This window comes from Cebus imitator, unplaced genomic scaffold (assembly GCF_001604975.1).
Source record: "Cebus imitator isolate Cc_AM_T3 unplaced genomic scaffold, Cebus_imitator-1.0 Scaffold6, whole genome shotgun sequence".
Taxonomy (NCBI): Eukaryota; Metazoa; Chordata; class Mammalia; order Primates; family Cebidae; genus Cebus; species Cebus imitator.
Window position 1 is genome coordinate 10210919 of NW_016107321.1, and position 8842 is coordinate 10219760.

At 43.3% G+C, this 8842-nt stretch overlaps 1 pseudogene; it reads right to left on the reverse strand.

Moving 5' to 3' along the window:
- Positions 1 to 1594: 1594 nt before the first annotated feature.
- Positions 1595 to 1720, reverse strand: LOC119472828 (annotated as a pseudogene).
- Between the last annotated feature and the right edge of the window lie 7122 nt (positions 1721 to 8842).

Consider the following 8842-nt stretch of genomic DNA (forward strand, 5'->3'; position numbering starts at 1 on the left):
GTTTAGGGCTAATGCTTTCTCTGAGCCACATGGGGGCGGTAGGGGCAGCCTGGACCTCTGTTGCACCTCGTTTATTCTTTGGCTTGATAGGCTCACCCAATCTTGAGTGTGTTATGTGTGGTAAGAGTGGGCTGAATTTTACATTCATTGTTTTGCCATGCTCAAAATGTAAGGTGTCATCAATAGCCTTCTAAAGAAAAGATTTTACACACTGAGTCACAACTGTATCCGCTCACCTATTGTTACTCTGCCACTCCATCGTTACCACATCTCAACTCTACTCCTGGCTGGGCGGTGGCTCACGGTTGTAATCCTAGCACTTCGGGAGGTCAAAGTGGGTGGATCGCTTGAGCTCAGCAGTTCGAGACAAACCTGGGCAACATGGCAAAACTCTGTCTCTCCAAAATATACAAAAATTACCTAAGCATGGTGGCATGTGCCTGTAGTCCCAGCTACTTGGTTAGGCTAAGGCAGGAGGATTGCTTGAACCTAGGAGGTCGTGCCACTGCACTCCAGCCTGGGTGACAAAGTGAGACCCTGTCTCAAAAAAACAAAAACAAACCTACTCTTTGGTGAGAAGGGTATTTATCTAGAAATTTGTTACGTAGACCTTTAATAAAGGCTTCAGTTATTAAAAATAGCCTCCCATTTCCCATCAGAATTCTCTTTATCTCCATTCCACTTCAACAACCTGTAGATGTGGCCATGCTTGACAAGATCTTGAACTCTGTAATTCCCCTCTCTGACCACCATTTCATTTACTAGCCTCAGTATGAAGCAGGACTGGATAGACTACGTTGTGGAACTCAATTAAATTTGAAAATCTGGGGGCTCTAAGGCAATGCAGATTTATTTCTCAGTCCTGTTGTGCTTTGGTGCTGGCCAGGCAGCTCTTCCCTAACTGGGGAGTCAAGAGCAGATATAGTTTCTATAAATGAGTGTTTCAAGGTGTTTCACAGTCATGTTTCTACACACGATTTTGCATTTTGCAAGAGGGGAAGGAGGCAATAGGAGAGGAGGAAGAGGTTGGAAGCCAATGTTTTTGGGTAATTACTTGAAACCACAGCTGTTGCTTCATTATGAATTTGGGAATGGTTTGCCCCAGAGAAAGTCTATTCCTGAGGTTCCTTAAGAAATAAAAGCTGAAGAATAAGTTTATTTTTATTTTTTTAAGTGGATAGGAAGTAGGATTTATTGGTGGGTAATAGGAGGGGTGGCACAGAGGAAGCTCTGATGATGCAGATGCAGGGCATGTCACTTGTCTAGAGGACCATGACTGGGGAAGTATTTGACCCCACAGTCACCTGGGATGAGCTGCTTCTCAGCCACCATGTCTTCAAATTCATCTGCATTGAACTTGGTAAAGCCTATTTCTTTGAGATGTGGATTTTCTGGCAGCCAGGGATCTTGAAGTTGGCCCTACATAAGCCCTCAATCACATGCTCCTTGTTCTGCAGCTTGGTGCGGATGGACATGATGGCTTGTCCAATGTGAACCCTGGCCACAGTGCCCGGGGGCTTTCCAAAGGCACCTCATACACCTGTTTCGAGCCCACACTGGGGTAGTGCAAGGTCAGAGACATGAACGTACATGGGGTTGTCTCCAAGGTCCCTTAGAGTAGCCCATTCACAAAATTGGCTGTGTATATTATCAAGAAAGCTGCTGTTTGCACACTGGGCCTCCATGAGAAAAGGAGCTCGGTTGGCTTAATTGGTTGCAGATAGAGCTGTGTTATTAATGATATCCAGTCAAACATGAAGTAAACATGAATTGCTTTTGTTTGTATAATAAACTAAATAATGATAGTTTTAAAGCTCCACCTTCACATTTCAATTTTTATCTTCACTACAACCCTGTGAAGTAAGCAGCAGGCATTTGTAACCTTTGTTTTACAGATGAGGAAACTGAGGCTCAGAGAAAAAGTCAACAATTTCTAAGTGACATGTTGGGATTAGAATTTATCTCCTTTGTTCCCACGACTCTATCTTTCCTCCCTACATTTCTTTCACTTTACTGGATTCACTAGTGGTACAGAGACAGACCCTGGGACGGTTGTGCATTCTTTTTTTTAAATCATACAAAGTCAGCCAGACTGGTGTCGAGGCCCCTGCTTTGCAATTCTTCCAACAGACTGAGGCCCTGCAGCCATGGGATGGAGGGAGCAGGTCATTCACCATTACTGCCATTCATGTCCAGCTAGGTTGGTATGGACTTTAAAATTCCAGTGTCCCCAAAACTGGTAGAATCATGTCAATTTCTCTTGAAGCTCTTGAACAGAGAATTATGATTTTGTGTGTGTGTTATGGAATCTCCCTTCCCATGAATATGGTCTGCCTTTCTATTTGTAATCTGTTTTCAAATCTCTTAGGGTTTGTTTGTTTGTTTGTTTTTGAGATGGAGTTTTTGCTCTCGTTGCCCAGGCTGGGGTGCAATGATGCGATCTCAACTCATTGCAACCTCCCTCTCCTGGGTTTAAGCAGTTCTCCTGCTTCAGCCTCTCAAGTAGCTGGGATTACAGGCATGTGCTACCATGCCCAGCTAATTTTGTATGTTTAATAGAGACGAGGTTTCACCATGTTGGCCAAGCTGGCCTTCAACTCCTGATCTCAAATGATCCACCTCCCTTGGTCTCCCAAAGTGCTAGGATTACAGGCGTGAGCCACCTCACCTAGCCTCAAATATCTTAGTGTTTTAAGATTTTCTTCGTATGGGTGTTACGCATTTCATCTTTAATTCCTAAGTATTTTAATTTTTGTTTGTTATTTAAAGTAAAGCAACATTTTTATCTTCTAAATGATTATTGCCTATATAAAGACTATTGATTTCTGCATATTAACATATCTAGTCAACCCTATTGCCTTCTCTTATTTGACATAACTTTTTAGTTGATTTACTTGGGTTTTAAGGGCCAAGAATCATTTAATCTTCAAATAGTGATACTTTTATATCTGCCATTCAAGTTTTTATAACCATTATGGTTTCTCGTGTCTAGTTGTACTATCTAGTACCTCTAGCACTGTGCTAAATAAAATGGTGGTAAAGGACAATCCATCTTTTTTCTTGTTTTCAACGGAAATCCTTTTGGTGTTTTCCTATAAAGGTTGATCTTGGCTTGTTGGTTGAGTTGGATAGAGTCTTGTTGAGGAAGCATCCACCTAGCCATGTTTATTTTCTGCTTTATTAGAATTATGTGTTTTGCATGGGCAACAAAAGTGAAAATAGGCAAGTGGGACTACATCAAACTGAAAAGCCGCTTCTGCACAGCAAAGGAAACAATCAGCAGAAAGAAAAGGCAACCTACAGAATGGGATAAAATAGTTTCAAGCAACATATCTGATATGAGGTTAGTATATAAAATACATAAAGAACTCCTACAACACAATAGGAAAAACATCCAACAAATAACCTGACTGAAAAATGAGCAAAGGACCTGAATAGACATTTCTCAAAAGAAGACATACTTCTTTTGATATTTTATTTGATATTATCTTTTGATATATTCAGGTGTATAGAATAACACTCATTGTTACTAGTCACCAGGAAAATACAAATAAAAACCACAGTGAGATATCACTTCACGTTTGTTAGGGAGACAATTATTGAAAAAGAAAGAAAGTCTTCTGGTCCTAGGTTCTTTGGGAGCTGCAGCTTAAGGTGCAGACATGGCCAAGTCCCAGAACCACACCACACAGAACCAGTCCCGAAAATGGCACAGAAATGGTATCAAGAAACCCCGATCACAAAGATACGAATCTCTTAAGGGGGTGGACCCCAAGTTTCCGAGGAATGTGCACTTTGCCAAGTAGCACAACAAGAAGGGCCTAAAGAAGACGCAGGCCAACAATGCCAAGGCCAGGAATGCATGTGCTGAGGCCATCAAGGCCCTCGTGAAGCCCAAGGAGGTTAAGCCCAAGATCCCAAAGGGTGTCAGCTGCAAGCTCCATTGACTTGCCTCTATTGCCCGCCCTAAGCTTGGGAAATGTGCTCATGCCCACATTGCCAAGGGGCTCAGGCTGTGCCAGCCAAAGACCAAGGCCAAGGATCAAACCAAGGCCCAGGCTGCAACTCCAGCTTCAGTTCCAGCTCAGGCTCTCAGAGATGCTCAGGTGCCTACGAAGGCTTCAGAGTAGAGATCTGTCTGCCAACATGAGGACAGACGGCCTGGGTGCGACCCCCCTGGGCTGCCATCTGCATGGAGCTGGGGTCCTCCTGTGCTATTTGTACAAATAAACCTGAGGCAGGAAAAGAAAAAGAAAAAGAAAAAGGATCACACGTGTTGGTGAGGATGTGGAGACACGAGGAGCCCTTGCACACTTTTGACAGTAATGTAAAATAGTGTGTCTACTATGGAAAACTGCATAGAGGTTCTTCAACAAATTAAAAATAGAACTCTTACATGATCTACCAATCCTGCTACTGGGTTTTTATCCAAAAGAATTAAAATCAGGAACTTGAAGAGATACTAGCTTTCCCATGTTTATTGCAGCACTATTTACAACAGTGAAGAGGTAGAAAGAACCTAAATTTCTGTTGATGTGTGAGTGGATTAAGAAAATGTGGTATGTACATACTAAAGAATAGTATTCAGCCTTAAAAAAGAAGAAAATCCTGCTGTATGTGACAACATGGATGAACTTTGAAGACATTGTGCTGAGTGAAAGAAGCCAGTCACAGAAGGACAAATACTGCATGATTCCACGTATCTGAGGTATCTACAGTAGTTGAATTCACGGAAGCTGTGAGTAGAATGGTCCTTGCCAGTTGCCAGCAGGTAGGGGAAAGGGAAAATGGGAGACTTACTCTTTCACAGGTACAAAGTTTCAGTTACACCAGATGAAAGCATTCTGGAGATCTGCACAACACTGCGCCTCTCCTTAATAATATTGTGTACTGAAAATTTTGTTAGGGGCTGGGCGCGATGGCTCACACCTGTAATCCTAGCATTTTGGGAGGCCGAGGTGGGTGGATTGCCTGAGCTCAGGAGTTCGTGACCAGCCTGGGCAGCACAGTGAACTCTGTCTCTGCTAAAATACAAAAAATTAGCCTGGCATAGCAGCGTGTACCTGTAGTCCCAGCTACTTGGGAGACTGAGGCACGAGAATTGCTTGAACCCGGGAGGTGGAGGTTACAGGGAGCTGAGATGACGCCATTGCATTCCAGCCTCGGGGACAGAGTGAAACTCCAACTCAAAACAAACAAACAAACAAACAAACAAAAAAAAAACCCAAAACCAAAAAACAAATTTGTTAGGAGGGTAGATGTCATGTTAAGGTTTCTTACTAACATAAAAAAAAAAAAAAAATAGAACAAGTGTAGGCACTGAGCATAAGGTACCACCCAGGCTGGATAGGTGTATGGATCAGCACAGCACTCCGGGGCATTTGGTATGTTCATGGAGACAGACAAGTGCCCTACACACCCCCTCCAGGCCCTCATCCCAGTTTTTCATGAGACCATACTTGTGTGAAAGTAAGTCATATCTGTTCCATGCTTAATGTAGTCAAGAGACTGAAAAAAATGTAATTGCCTTCCTAAAAGTAGTAGAAAGATAGTTGAAAAATGGCTATAGCCACTTTAAGAAAAGGTAATTTTCTAATCCTATTCCACAGAATTATTGTCATCATCATCACTGCACCTGTGCTTGTGGCAGATAAGGAATATTTATCTACTTAAATTTTTTTGTTTTTTTAGAAGAAAGTCTTGCTCTGGAGTCCAGGCTGGAGTGAATCACAGCTCACTGCAGCTTCAACCTCCTGGGCTCAAGAGATCTCCTGCCTCAGCCTCCTGAGTAGCTGGGGCTACAGGCACACACCACCATGCCTGGCTAGTTTTTCCATTTTTTGATGGGATCTCGCTGTGCTGCTCCAGCTGGTCTCAAATTCCTGGGCTCAAGTGATCCTCCCACCTCAGCCTCCAAAAGTGTTGGGATTACAGGTGTATATTAGTAAGGGTTCTCTAGGGTGACAGAATAGGATATCTATATATCTAGAGGGGAGTTTATTAAATATTAACTTACAGGATTACATGGTCCCACAATAGGCTGTCTGCAAGCTTGAGGAGCAAGGGGAGCCAGTTCGAGTCCCCAAACTGAAGAACTTGGAGTCTGATGTTCAAGGACAGGAAGTGTTCAGCACGGGAGAGACGTAGGCTGGGAGGCTAGACCAGTCTCTCCTTTTTACCTTTTTCTGCCTGCTTCATATTTGTTGGCAGCTGATTAGATGGTGCCCACACAGGTTAAGCGTGAGTCCGCCTTTCCCAGCTCACTGACTCAAATGTCATTCTCCTCTGGCCACACCCTCACAGGCACACCCAGGATCAATATTTTGCATCCTTCAATCCAGTCAAGGGGAAGCTAAGTATTAACCCTCACAAGGTGTGAGCCACCAGGCTAAGACAATTTATCTACTTTTTAAAGCAGCAGCAGCAGTTCTGATTCTGGATAAAGTTACAAATTAGGCATAAAAAGTTGCTTTGTTTTGCTTTGGGGCCCTCTTCGTTGTCCCGGGGTATTTTCTCCTTCTACCCATCGTTACCTCTCTTGTTCTGCTCTCCCTGGAGAATCGCTTCATTTATTTGTTCATTCATGTAACAGACATTTACTGATTACCTTCTATGCCAGGTATAAGAAATACAAAAATAAATAAGATACAGTCCTTACTCTCCAGGATGGTCTAAAGAAGTGAGATTATGAGAGCAAGCAAAAAATGTAAGAGAGAAAGCTTTGTCAAAAGCATTCCAGCCGTGAGTGGTTAGAGACCACCAATATTCTGGATAAAAGCCGAAGGTTAATTAATTTCACCACACATGCATTCAGTTTGCCAGATGGTAAGAGCTGAGACTGTTACTCAAATCTGGAATATTTACACTACTTCAGAGTGTAATACTATTACACTCTGAAAAGTAGGGAGGGAAATAATATGTAACAAATTCCTATTTTCTCACAGATTTCACACATATCTGCCCCCCACCCCTGCCCTTTTTCTGTAGACAGAGTCTCACTCTGTCACCCAGGCTGGAGTGCAGTGTCACGGTCTCAGCTCACTGTAACGTCTGCCTACTGTGTTCAAGCGATTCTCCTGCCTCAGCCTCCCAAGTAGCTGTGATTACAGGTACCTGCCATCACACGTGGCTAATTTTTTTTTGTATTTTTAGTAGAGACAGGGTTTTACCATGTTGCCCAAGCTGGTATTGAACACCTGACCTTGTGAGCTGCCCACCTCGGCTTCCCAAAGTGCTCGGATTACAGGTGTAAGCTACCGCAACCAGCCATGATGCAGTGACTTTCAATGGTGTCTACTCAACTCATCAAACCTCAGTTCTCCATCAGCTCCCACGCAACCCACCAGAAGATCTAAACTCTTTCAGGGCAGCAGAGATGCTTTGTTTTTGTTTTACACCTGTTTTTGGACCTAACATAATGGCATTACAAGAGATTAGTAAGTAGGCTTCATTTTTACAAAAGGCAGGAATGATTTGAAGATCAAAATTTAAAACTTCTTCAGAAGTCTTTTGGCCAACTCGGGACACGCTATATTCTGAATTCTTCCAGAATGATCTTTGCTGCACTAAACAGTTGGAATTGTTTTTTCATGACTAAGCTGGGTTCTCTCATGTTCAGGACCTCGCTCTTCAACCCCACCCTGAATGTACTGTTGTCACTGACAGGAAGGGTTGTTGTGATAACAAGGAAATCTGTGATTCACAGGAAAATCTCCCTTCATTCCTCACCTACCGACCCTCCGTGGTCATGTGCTTTGAAATCCTTGAACATTAGGGGAGTTTCCAGGTTGTTTTGATTGCCTTTCCCTGAATCTCCCTCCTACCCAGGCTCTCCTCCACTTTTTCCACTTATTAAAAATCAAACCCAAACAAAAATGACAACAGGACCACACATCACAAAACCCGAAAGTCTTAACTAGCCCACAGTTGTCATCTTAAAATCAAACACACACATGCACTTAATCCACATAACATTCCCGTCACATCCTTTGAGACTTCAAAACTCAAGACTAGCAACATAAATTCCAAAAGCTTCTTTTGGCAAGCAGATACCAAACATGCATTTTTTAGGTCCAGGAGAAAGAAATGAGGAACAGTGCTTTTCTTTTCTGCATTCAGAGTTGCTGGGGCTATTCTTCTGTCCCCCGCTCCAGTTCCAAGGGCTGGGCCAGGCTTCCAGTTCCTGTGTTGCGCTGGCCTGGCCAGGGCTTTTTGGCTATTGCTACAGTCGCCGGCTTCCAGGCTGTGAAGGTAACAGTTTGCATAACGTGATTCAAGCTCCCCTTTCCCAAAGTACGGTTCTTCCTTCTTATCTGTTCCAAAAGCAGAACTATTTGATTCTTGATTAGTGGATGCAGGTAGAGGCAGAAGGCCCCACAAGTGATAGGTCAGGTCTTCATTAGCATACATGATTTTATTAGTCCAGTTGACTGGCAATTTGATAAATACAGAAAGCCACATCCTGAGGTGCAAAGATATAAGGGGCTGTAGAGAAAGTAACGACAAATGTCAGTTGACTTTAGGCACCTCAGTTTGAATCAAAGAAAAGGAAGGGGCCAGGCATAGTGGCTCACTCACACCTATAATACCAGCAGTTCAGGAGGCCAAGGCAAGGGGATTACTTGAGCCCAGGAAAAGTTTGAGATCAGCCTGGACAACACAGGGAGGCTCCATCTCTTAAAAAAAAATAGCTAGGTGCAACTGGCACCTGCCTGTAGTCTCTGCTACTCTGGAGGCTGAGGTGGGAGGATTGCTTGGCCCCATGAGATCTTGGCTGTAGTGATCTACTACTGTACCATTGCACTCTAGCCTGCACAGCAGAGTGAGACCCAGTCTCAAAAAA